The following is a 12,621-nucleotide window of genomic DNA, read 5'->3' as shown; positions in this document are numbered from 1 at the left end:
TGAAGTCTAAAATCAAAATCTTTTAACGATGAGGATAAGGCTACTCTTAAAAAGAAAGGTAAGCTACAACATATAATGTAATTGTCTTTCCAATAACTATGGACAGAAAACTGAAAAAAATCTTATCAAGCACTAACATTTATCAGAGACCAAAAGAGACCGAAATTTATTGCAATTTGACATCATTTAATTTGTTTCCTAGCATTTGTATGCTGAAACTTTCATTAATTTTGAAGCAAACAAAATAGAAGATGATATTATGGAACCTTGTATACTCTGACAATTTATTGCCTGCGTTTGTTCCATAGAAAGATTTCTTCCTTTCCCTGCCTCGCCCAAGGCCAAGATCTTTTTTTCTGAAGTTTATTTCTTTCTTTTTGGGAGACAGAGAGAGAGAGAGAGAGAGAGAGAGAGAGAATGAGCACGAGTGAAGGAGGGCCAGAGAGAGAAGAAGAGAATCCCAAGGAGGCTCAATGCTGTCAGAGCAGAGTCTGATGAGAGGCTCAATCCCAGGAACCATGAGATCATGACCCGAGCCAAATCAAGTGTTGGATGTTCAACTGACTGAGCCACCAGGAGCCCCAACTTAAAGATTTTTTATAAACTCTGATAACTGTAAACATACTTCTCAATAGCCTCATATGTAAAAGTTCAGAGATTTCAACAATGCTGAAAGCATTGCTGCTTAAATTGGGGAGCTAAGACACCTACCTGGACAAGAAATTTGGGGATATTCTAAAATACACAATTTTGGATTGCCTTGCCTGTATAATTCACAAAAAGGATTATTTAATAGTACATGTTGATGAAAAATTGACTCATAATTATCCAAGTGAAATTTTGTGCAGTAAAACTTAGATTCAGAAATTAAAGAGTAGATTCTACTTACAGTATTAATGTGTTTTGGGATAAGAAGTTCTCTATAATACTGTGACCATAAAAGTTTAAAATAAGATTATTTAGGGGCGCCTGGGTGGCTCAGTCAGTTGAGCGTCCAACTTTGGCTCAGCTCATAATCTCATGGTTCATGAGTTTGAGCGCTGCATTGGGCTTGCTGCTGTCAGTGCAGAGCCTGTTTTGGATCCACTGTCCTCCTCTCTCTCTTCCCCTTTCCAGCTCATTCTCTCTCTTTCAAAAATAAATAAACAGTAAAATTTTTTAAAATAAGATTATTTATAAAATATCTTCAGATCAGATCAAATGTAACGTGGCTTCTATATCTGCTCTTCTTAGTTTGTGCAAATAAATAAGTGTCTTGCTTTAATTTCCAGGAATATGCAATGTACATCTACTTTTAATTGTAAGAATATGTGGTGCATGTTCTGCCAGGGGAAGAAACTGTCTTGAACACATTTTGTATAAGAGCAGTTGAGGACATAGCTTAGCAACTCTGAAGATATTCCAAATGGCATGATGCCTTGTAATAGTAGCTTCCATGGTGCTTTCTCTTTGCATGTATTGACTTGTTTGATCCTCAAACAAGCCTATGAGGAACTCTTATTATTATTTTATCAATGAGGAAACAGAAACCCTGAAAAGGTAAACTTGCTCAAGCTCAGATAGCTAGTAAGCAGCAAAGTTGGGATTTGAACCTAATTTATAATAGTTCAGAGATTTCAATGATGCTAAAAACATTGCTGCTTACACTGGAAAGCCACCTGCCTGAACAATAAATTTGAATGGATTGGGGAAAACATAATTTGGGATTATGTAAATCTTGGATTATATAAACCAGTAAATCTAGCTCTAAACTCTTTGCTATTAACTACTAAGCCATAAAGCAGGCCAAAACAATGAATTCTAGCAATCTTCAAAAGATCGAGGAATAGATGTTTCTAGAATTTGCTGTATTTCTACGAGTACTAAGAATTACTCTGATCTCAAGATGTGCCAGTTTTATGGTATATAAATAATCAGGAAAGCTACTTCATCATACAATTTCTCTTAAAGTTGTTTCTCAGATGTGTTCCTTAAAATGATCAACATCACACAATTGCTACCATTGTTAATTATACACAACAGTTGTTTCTTGGAGAAAATGTTAGATTGTATCATGAGGGGGTGATATATAACCCTCTTCAGAAGAAATTGATCACTATTTCTAAGTATCATTTTGAAGGAATGTCTTCTATAACAAGAAGTTTTCGAGACTTTATGAACATGATCATTTAAAAGGAAAACTAGTATAGCTATGTTTGGATCAAAACCTGACAACAATAAGCATGAAAAAAAAAGAGTAAGAATTTACCTTTTGTTCTGAAAAGATACTATCTAAAGAAATCACTTAGGCTTCTACAGAAATAGTGTGCCCACTCACATCTGATGGCAATATTAATTTTGCCACTAATAAAGATTAATGATATAAAAATCTCTGCAGAAATGTAAATATACCAATACTAATAATATGAACTTTAATGAAACTAGTATGTGTTGTGCATTTATTATGTGTTAGGCACTGTGCAGAGCACCTGTTAGAATATCTCATTTAATCTTCACTGAAATCATTTGTTGTAAGTAGTGTTACTATTCTAACTTATAATGAGAAAACTGAGATACATGGAGCACAGTATGTTGTCCAAGATTAAATTGAAAGAGCTAGCAAAGATAGTATTAAAATTCAGGTTCGACTAATTCTAGAGAGAGTTTTCCTCTTAATTGTCCAGAAGTGATTGATGACTAAAACACTTAAATAAAAATACCCCAATAAAATCATTTTTTTATTCTTCTTGGGTGACTTTCTTGAAAATATAACCATTTGTTATCATCAGTAATGTATCACTAATTATGCTACATCAGATACAATGATCACCAGTCAATGAAGACCCATATAATGCTAAGATTTTCAACTAATAATCCTTGTCCTGGGAATTTAACAGAAGATCTAATAGAGTCAGAAAATGTATCATAATTTAATAAAACTCTAATAATAGTCTAAACATAGAAAAACCTATGGAAAATTTTCAGGAAGTGGCATATAGCCTCAGTCTATCAGCTTCCTATGAAGCTAGTAAGAACCAGGAAATAAAACCTCTAATTTTGCTTTCTCAAAGTTCCTGGTATTCAATCCAACAGACTACAACGTGAAAGTCACCTCCCCTCAAAATACAGCAAGAGGTTGAAGGCTTTCTGTTCCACTGGATTCTATTAGTGTTTCTTTTTTTCTTTTTTCTTTTTTTCTTTTGAAAAATTAGCCTTTTCTTAAACAAATTTAAGTCATGTTTAAAAAAAATGGCAGTCCTCTGGGGGGTGGAGGATGAACTTTATTGGACCAAGAAGTTACTGATAGTGATTTCTCAAAATGGCTAAAAGTGCTCCAAACTCCTTTTCACAGTCATCCCTGACCATCATAGTTTTATGCTACTTATTTGTAGAATACAGATTGCCAGATCCTATCATTCTGACAGTGGTTTTGCATTTACTTTAGTTGAGCTTGAGGAATTTGTAGACAGTAACCTTATCAAGGTTGTCATGACTACACTTTGTCACTCTAAAGCAAACTAAACACACACACTCACACATACACACACACACAAACAAAAAATAAAAACAGTGCACAGTAATAAGTATGCCCTAAAGCATATTTTTATCAAAGATTAGCCAAAGAGCTTTGCCAAGATTTTCATCTTAAATTCTTGGAGTCAGTACTATACTGTGAAAATCGCTAATGGATTGATGTCTCAGTATTTGCCCTAGTTGTATTCATTTAGATTTTTTTGAAGTTTTCTTTAGATTTTTAAGGGTTTCTACAGGATGAATGAGAAAGTGCCACTGCAGCCTTAATTAGCTGTGCAGGTGTCCATCCTAGAGTTATATAACAAGAGTAGAAGCAATGAAAGCAACTGCCAACACTAATATCAATCTTGACCTCCTCCTGTTCCTCTTCTTTCTCCTTCTCTTTCTCCTTTTCCTTCTTCTTCTGTTTTTATTATCATTATTATAATCATTATCTTTGCTATATTATACTCCCCGAGGAAATGATAACTAAACATAAAAACAGCAATAATCTTCTCAGGTCCTTGTATCTGCTAAAGAGGCATCGCTTGCTATTTTTTCACTCATCAGTATAATACAGAAAGAGCAGTGAAAACTGCACCTTTCACACATCTGAAAACCATAGGGCAGGGTTCTCAAAAGCTTATCAGTCAGTAGAGTGCGTGGTCCAAACCATGACAAGAGCTCAAACACTGCAACAGATACCAGTCTTCTTAAAGGAGTGGTTTTCACAGAGCACTGCAGGGGAGAAAAACCTTTCTTGCCTTCCAAGTTCTTTGGATGGTCTAACAATTAAATTGATATAGGACAGATTAATATGAAAAAAAAAATTAATTTTGTATGTATAATAACCCCAAAGATATGAAGGTCCCCAAAAGTCAGGCAATTGAGGTTTCTATGCCATTCTGAGCTAAGGAGAAGGGAATAGCAGCAGTCTGGAACTTCACAGGGGGCAGGGGTGGGGGGGTGGGGGGGGAAGACAATTCACAGGAAGATGGGAAAAGCAAATGTTTGGTAAACAAATGTTTGCCACACCAGGCAGATGTAAAACGTTATCTCTGGTAATAGTTCATTCCTGGTATAGGCCTCCTATCTAAATTCTCTTAGAAGGTTAAGAGAAAGTAAAAAACAAAAAAACAGAAAAAAACACACAAAAACAATCTTCTTGAGTCTGTGGGGCCTTCACTGTCTTCAGCTCAAAATAATCCACATGCCAAAGGGGCACATTCTGGGGCAGCCTTCCCTGAGCCCCATCAGCATGTAGAAATTTTTATAGCAGTGTGACATTTCTGTGACATCTAAGTATGCGAACATTTTCCTAGTAATTCATTTTTATTACATCTTATAAAAATACTGGTTTTCTGAGATGAGAAAAAAAAAAGTGTTCCTTCACTACAGATGGTTTGAGAAGTGCTAAGCTAGAGCCTCAAAAGCCAAGAACTAACTCATAAAGATGGGTCCTTCACAGTTACTAACCTCAGCACATCCTGTGGGAAAGTGAGGGTAGTCAGAAAGGGGATGCTTTTAATAAAACACTGAGGTTAAAATTCTTTTTGTTAGGTAGTTTGTGTAGTTTTCATATGAATGCACAGTGCAGGACAGTATAGACTGCTTTCTTTTCTTTTTTTTTTTTTAATGTTTATTCATTTGTTTTTGATAGAGAGTGAGCACTAGCAGGGAAATGACAGAGAGAGTGAGAGAGAAAGAGAGAGAGAGAGAGGATCTGAAGCAGGCTCTGCACTGTCAGTACAAGCCGGATGAGGGGCTTGAACTCGCAAACACGAACTGTGAGATCGTGATCTGGGCCGAAATTGGATGCTTAACTGACTGAGCCACCCAGGAGACCCAAAATAGACATGTTTTCTGAAAGCAGAGGGCCAGATTTTCTTAGTTTCGTGACTTAAGGTGAACCAGCATGATGGGGATAGGTAACAGATAAGGGAAGATGGGTGATATTAACATATAAAGGAAGAGGCAATGCAAGTTTGCAGTAGTTCTTGAAATTTAAAATGTTCAACTGTTTCAAAAATAATAAATAAAAAATGAAATGTTCAACTGTTTGCCAATATTCTTAGTGAAAATATCTTTCAGAATTAGTGAAGTATCCAGTGTAAAAGGAAGAAATGCAACACAAAAGGAATGGACAGAATGTAAACATTCTTAATCTGATTTTCACAACTTTTTGCGCAAAGCTTATTGCAAGATTTATGGAGAAAATAGGTATCACACAATTACTAATCAACACTAGGGTAACTCAAAGTATACATATAAACACTATGTCAAAATTAAGCTTAGAAAAGAATCCTCATAATATGCAATACTTGTCATTTGGAACCATATACGTCACATACCTTCAGCTAGATTTTAGTAGAAATCAGTATAAAATAAGAACAGCAATGAAACACTTATATGTTAGAGATATGTATTCATTCTCAAACATATACATATATACGGTACATCATACTATATATAAATGGTAGCCTCTAGCTAAGAATTTGACTTTTGACACGTGGAAGGACCACATTAAAATTTGGTCAATCAAAAGACAATTGCTGTAATGTGTGCCAAAAACTTTGTTTCAGTACTTTTTTTCCCCCACAATAGAGAGGATAAGTTTTTCTTAGAAGCCTTTTTCTAAAGAAAAGAATTAAAATCGATAGGTGTTTAATTTCTCATGGGATATGCTTTTAATACTACAGGGTCAGCTCAGAGGATTAGGTCAGTCAAATATAAAAGAATATAAACTCCTGGAATCAAAGTTGAAAAAGCCCTATCAATAAAATTGTTCATTAGGTTCCCTGAGTCTAAATTATAAAGTGGAACAGGATCCTCAGAACTGAGAATAGAAGTAAGTTCTTAAAAGCAAAACTCTGGTGCTTAAGAAAGGATGATTTTAACAGAACATTCAGTTCTCTAATTCTTGACAAGTGTGGCTCATTTTTACTTGCTTTAGATGGATGCCTTAGAGGTTACAAATGATTTTACTCTACAGAGAATTTTCAGAATACATGTGGACCCCATTATACTATGATCCTCCTCCCCATTCCATTAAAATAAAAGAAGAAAAGAATAACTAAAACCTTAACAGTGATACACAGAAAGGTATGCTTAATTTTGAATCATTTTTGTTAAAGCCTATCACAACTACCTGGTCAGCCCCACATGGTAGGTAGCTTGTTCAACTGTTTGTTTTTCCTCAGCAAGGCATCTTTATATGAATGTCATTAATATTCAAGAACAGGCACATTAGTAAGCAATCCTAAATTTCAATTTGCAAATCTTAGTCTGTATTAGATTTCCAAAGGACACAGTGCAATTTACAAGAACTGTTTAGTGCTGGATCAGTAACTCTTTAAAATAAATGTAGATATCTGGGGCACCTGGGTGGCTCAGTTGGTTAGGTATCTGACTCTTGATTTCAGCTCCAGTCATGAACTCACAGTGATGTGATCCAGCCCAGCAAGCGGCTCCACGCTCGGCGTGGGGTCTGCTTAAGATTCACTCTCTCCCTCTCCCTCTTCCCATGTTCTGCTCTCTCGCTATCAAAAAAAATAGAGAGATATCTATAGTTATCTATCTATCTATATTCCCATATATGGTAATGTAAACATATATGTACATATAAAATCAATTTTCAAAGAAAATTTTAAAAATCACATCTTTTGAATGTGAATTTAACTTAAAAATCATTCCGTTATTTTAAAAGCTCTGTCTGAAAATTATTCCATATTAATAAGTTATCTTATGCCAGAAATGGATTTTCTAATCTTGTTTTGAACCTTACTTCTGTTAAGCTTTACACCTCCATAATCCCTTCTTTTCAATTCTACTTGTTTTGGCAGGACTTTAGGAGCTTATGACATCAAAATAAAATAGCCCACAGAATTGAATGAAACTGAAAAAAAAAATTTCAGCCTTTTAAAGGTAGATAATACTACAGCACAGGAAGATCATTCAATACAATTATCCTAAAGAGGAATAATTTACCACCTTTGGAAATTAGTGTGAGATGTGATACTTTAAAAAATCTAATCTAAATACAAATCTTCCATTTTTTTTAAACAAAAGATTTTATTTTATTTTATTTTTTATTTTTTCAACGTTTATTTATTTTTGGGACAGAGAGAGACAGAGCATGAACGGGGGAGGGGCAGAGAGAGAGGGAGACACAGAATCGGAAACAGGCTCCAGGCTCTGAGCCATCAGCCCAGAGCCGGACGCGGGGCTCGAACTCACGGACCGCGAGATCGTGACCTGGCTGAAGTCGGACGCTTAACTGACTGCGCCACCCAGGCGCCCCTAAACAAAAGATTTTAAATCACTGTACGCAAATCTTCTGTATACAAATGCACTGTATACTAATCAGTTCAAGAGCTTGGGAAACATACCCCTAAGGGTCCTAGCCTTTCTGTGGTTTTACGGCTCCAGCCTCCTTTTGTCTCGTAACCTGGTACTGCACAGGCTCCCTTGATTATCCTGCAGGCCCACTTCACTACTGTTGAAGGGAGTCATCCGTTAGAAAATGACAGCACTCAGTAGGTGAAGCGCAGCTTGACATGGGCTAGGTGGGAATAAATATTAAGGTCTTGCTTTCCAGCAATTTAGGAAAGGTCCAGAGTAGGGTCAAGGAATAGATGAGTCTCTCTAGAATCCAACTTGATGATGGGATGGGGTATTCTATGGTGTTGAGGATGAGAAGGTTCATAGAGTAAAGAGAAAAGAAACAAAGTACCAGTGAAAGGAGAGACAATTATGCAAGTTTAGATTCAGAGCATAATTCATCCAATTAATGTAAAAGAAGTAGTTAAAACAGAATTTCTAAGGTCTTGATTTGCTGTCGATTTGTTGTCAAGGTTTTTACATGATTCAAACATTTTGGACCATTCTAGATGGAAAAATGTTAGTTTTTGTTAAACCTGCTGTGATGTGTTTTAGTGGGTAGACACAGTTTTCTGCATGCTCATGTTAAAGATCTACCTTGTTTAAAACAGAAAAAAAAAATGAACAAGAGAGGGGTAAAAAAAAAATCAATCTGATCAACGCTGAACAAAAAGTAAAACAATAACAAAAATTCCTACCAGATCATTTTTTTTCCTCTAAGAAAGGAGTTATTTATTTGCATTACCTTTTAAACTAGAATAGCTATCATGATTCTCAGCCAAATATGTTGCTCTTTTTTTTTTTAACCTCTTCTCACTGCTATTGTCAAAACTGGCTGTAATCTCATGCAGATGAGATATTGATCTGTTGCCGATGTTCACTGAGCAGCCAAAGGGGAATCACATTACCAGCTACAAACTCCATCAATCATAGTCTCCTTAATAACCGCACTTAAACGATCTCTCTTGGCATTAAGTTATATTGCATCCATGGCTGGCATCCAGGCTTCAAAAAGAAAAAGGTTCATTTTGAAGGGTAGGTTTAAGGCCACTATAGATGATTTAAATAAAAGGTCTTGGGTTTTGGTCAGAACAATAGGGCTTATTAAATTAATTGACTTAATTTAATCCAATTAATTTAGATCAAGTCTATGGAAATAGAGCAAATTGTTCTTGTATTTGTTTATGAATACAGGATTACATCCTTAGCACACAAATTAAATGCACAGAAGTGAAGCTTGAAAGTACACAATGATACATGAAGGCATGCATTTGGATTGAGTCTTGTTTATTAAATGTATCTTCTTTTATCTTCCTTTCTCCCTCCCCTACATGTACATATTTGAAAAGTTACTATAATGTGAAAACAGAGGAGAAAAAAAAGTTGGCAGAAAAAGAAGGGAGTAATAAAGTAATAATGATAACTAAAAATAAACTATCATTATTACTGTTGGGGGAATTAACGAACTGTTGTTTCAAGTCCATGCTTCTGTTATAGTGTCAACTCAGCTGTTCTACTTTACTATTGGCAGTCATGCGAGAAAATCAGATGGAGGCTGTAGCAAGCATAAAAAAGAACACCTCCTTCTCCTGCACATTTTCTCTGGCTCTCTCATGGTCTAAAATGCCATCAATTTGGAAACAAGCCCAGGAGGAACAACTATTCTTTCTGCCCCATCCCACCCATGCACCCAGCTAGCTTTTTTACTGCATTTGTTTCCTCCCAGAATACTTAGATTCAGTGCAAGTCCCTATTCTCAAACTTCAGTGGATGTAAGACTTCTTTGGATAGTTGATTAAAATATAGGGTCTTAAGTTTCCCTCCACTCTGATTCAGAAGGTGTTAGTGAGAATAGGGCATTTGTAGCAAGTTCCAAAAACGATGTGAGCAGTTTGGGTCAAGAATAGGATTTGAGATGTTAGTGTGATTTGATTTAAATCCAGAAACTGTTAAATCTTGATTACTTTAGCAGCAATCGGGAAGGAAAAGTTATTTGATTTTCTCCATGTAAAATTTTATGTGATAATAATTGTAACAATAAAAACTAACACTGGAAACAATAAAAACTATGAATCAATGAATAAAAATGGAAGAAATTGTTGATTCCAAGCTAAACAATAACCTTTTTATGTATACGTGTCAGTGGTGAGTGCTGGTGGTGTATGCATCTAGCCAAGTCAAACGATGAACAAAGCAGAATTTTGTTTATCAAACAAATCACCCTTCTTACAAAACACACATACACAAATATTTATATATCTTTGAAACAAGCACAACAGATAATCGAATACAAATTAAAACTGGGTGTCCCAAATTGCATTCCACAGAACACCAATCCACAAAAACTCTAATGATTAAAGTTCCTGTGTTCGAATTAGTGTGGGAAACTTTGCCTTCTATCCCCCTATGCATGTTAGCATATTGGAGGCCAATAAATATTTATTTAATACAGATTTCCTAACCTTATTTATTTTATATTAAATGTCACAAGAAAGTATTGCTCTGGGAAAAAGTTAAGACCTGTTTTTCTAACTTATACTGCTGGTTACTCATTTTGAAACTTTGGTTTAAAAATTGCATCTTTAGGAGAAAAAAACAGGTTTCCACGTGTACAACAGTGTTACACTTAAATTTAAGAATTAGTAGAGCATGTACTATTAAACTATATAAATGGGTATATCAAATATCATTTATATGATAGAAAAAACATTTCTAGGATTGTTATTCATTGTCACATTAATATACAAAAAGGCTAATATTAAGTGTTCAAAATATTAGATAAAACCATAAAGAAGGGTAAAGGGTATGTGTTTTCCCTCTTACATTTGCTAGCTACACAATTTATTACAGAAAATCAGAAGAGAAAAATATAAGAAGGCATTTATAAATATTTGCTCTATCCAGGCTCTTTATGCAACAACCTCCAACATTGCTATAATGTGTTCTAGTATATTTGGTCACACTTGTCCCTCCATATAGATGACAAAGGGCAACTTAATGCGCTTTTTCTGTAGTTGGCTCTACTACAGCTTATATGCAGTGTGTATGTATACATAAATATGTGTGTGCTTGTGTGTACATGTTTACTCTCCTATATCTAACCTTAAAAGCACATGATGTGTAAAATCCAAATCTCTGAAAGCTGAATTCTACTTGCTGGCACCATTTTCCACATCAAAAACCCCTCCTGCATCTCTGAATCCTACTAATCCTTCAAAGACATTATCAATTCTATTCTATTTTGTGAAGCTTTCCTCAAGAATTCTACATTGATCCCTGACCTCCATCCAACTTTGCTAGCCACATTGGGCCTTGATTACATTGAGTGTAATTTACATTGAGTGTAATTTTTGTTTAAATGTGGACTTACAATAAGAATATTCATTTTTAAGGGCATAATACTGAATCTTTTCCTTAAGGTACTTCATATTTACTTTGTTACATAAAGTGGATTTACTATATGGCCATCGTAGAATTTAGCACAATGCATTTAGTATGTGCAAATCAAATTGAAATATGTGAAGTGTAATAAACTTCACAGCCTAGTATTTACTATAGCCTGGTGTTTAAAAGCATACATTCTGAAATCAGACTTTGCATGTCCAGACTACATTTTGTAGTTGCATGATCTCAGGTCAGTTACTTAACTTTTCTGTGCTTTTATTTCTCATCTCGAAAATCAGATATTAATTGTATAGAGAAGAATATATAAATTAATACAAGCAAAACACTTAGAAAAAGTACTACCATATGTTATGGACTTAATAAATGTTAATTCTTGTTGTAGGTTAGACTTATGGGGAAATAGATTCTACAGGAGAGACTCAGCGATGATGCACTTTCAACCATGGCCTCAACTAAGGAACTCTGTAGGGAGCTCTGAAGCTGGGATGGTCTTCAAATTTTTTTAATTTTTTATTTGAGAGAGAGAGAGAAAGCGGAGGAGAGCATCGGGTGGGGGGGGTGGGAGGGAGAGAATCTTAAGCTGGTTCCATGCTCAGCAAGGAGCCTGAAACAGGGCTCAAACCCACAAACCGAGAGATCAGACCCTAGCGTAAGTCAAGAGTGGGACTTTAGTGACTGAGCCATCCAGGTACCCTGCTGGGCTGGCCTTCAGAGATATTCTGCAATGCAGCTAGGGGACTGTGCCTTTATACTCCTGCATCAACTAGTTAAAGTCAGGCTGCCCCAAGAGTGTCCTTGGATTAGGCAACTCTTTCTTACCTAGGATGGAGCCTGGCAGGGTGGCCACCCAATGAATTCGCAAGAGCTGGATAAGTAAGTCCTTCAGCCCTGAAGAGGATTCTGGCTGGGGCCTGGTGGTATATCACAAAGCATTCACTTCACCTCCTATTGTTACTGTTGTTGCTGTTTAGAGAAAAATAAATCATGTGGTAACCAGCTTTCTAAATGTAAATTCTACAAACAGTTTAGAGGCAACTATAAATAGTGAGAACGCAAAGGAGTTCTGAATTCTCCTTCCCCATTTTTATACTCCTTCCCTTGAGTACTGATTTGCTTCCTATGCTCCTTTACAAATGTCATGGGTGTATAAGAAATCAGATACATTTTACTCTTGACTATAGTTTCAGCATGTTTATTCAGCAGGGAGTTTATGTTTTAGGTATCATTCAGAATCATTTTCCAGTGATCATAAAAATTCCATTTTTGGGAACCATATCTGAGGAATCTGTATTTTTTTTTCACATGAAGACATGGCCATAATTTCTATAATGAAGATAACACTGT

General features: G+C 35.6%; 1 long non-coding RNA gene across 1 annotated transcript in view; it reads right to left on the bottom strand.

Annotated features, from left to right (window-relative positions):
- The window catches only part of LOC123379273, a 407,173-nt gene that overhangs the window by 207,942 nt on the left and 186,610 nt on the right, over positions 1-12,621 (bottom strand). The window contains exon 3 of the long non-coding RNA XR_006583537.1: positions 12,097-12,240. This is a non-coding gene — a long non-coding RNA (uncharacterized LOC123379273). The remainder of the gene's footprint in view (positions 1-12,096; positions 12,241-12,621) is intronic.

The sequence above is a fragment of the Felis catus genome, chromosome A1 (assembly GCF_018350175.1).
Source record: "Felis catus isolate Fca126 chromosome A1, F.catus_Fca126_mat1.0, whole genome shotgun sequence".
Taxonomy (NCBI): Eukaryota; Metazoa; Chordata; class Mammalia; order Carnivora; family Felidae; genus Felis; species Felis catus.
The sequence above is the reverse complement of the archived record's forward strand: the minus strand, read 5'-3'. Positions and strand labels throughout refer to the sequence as shown.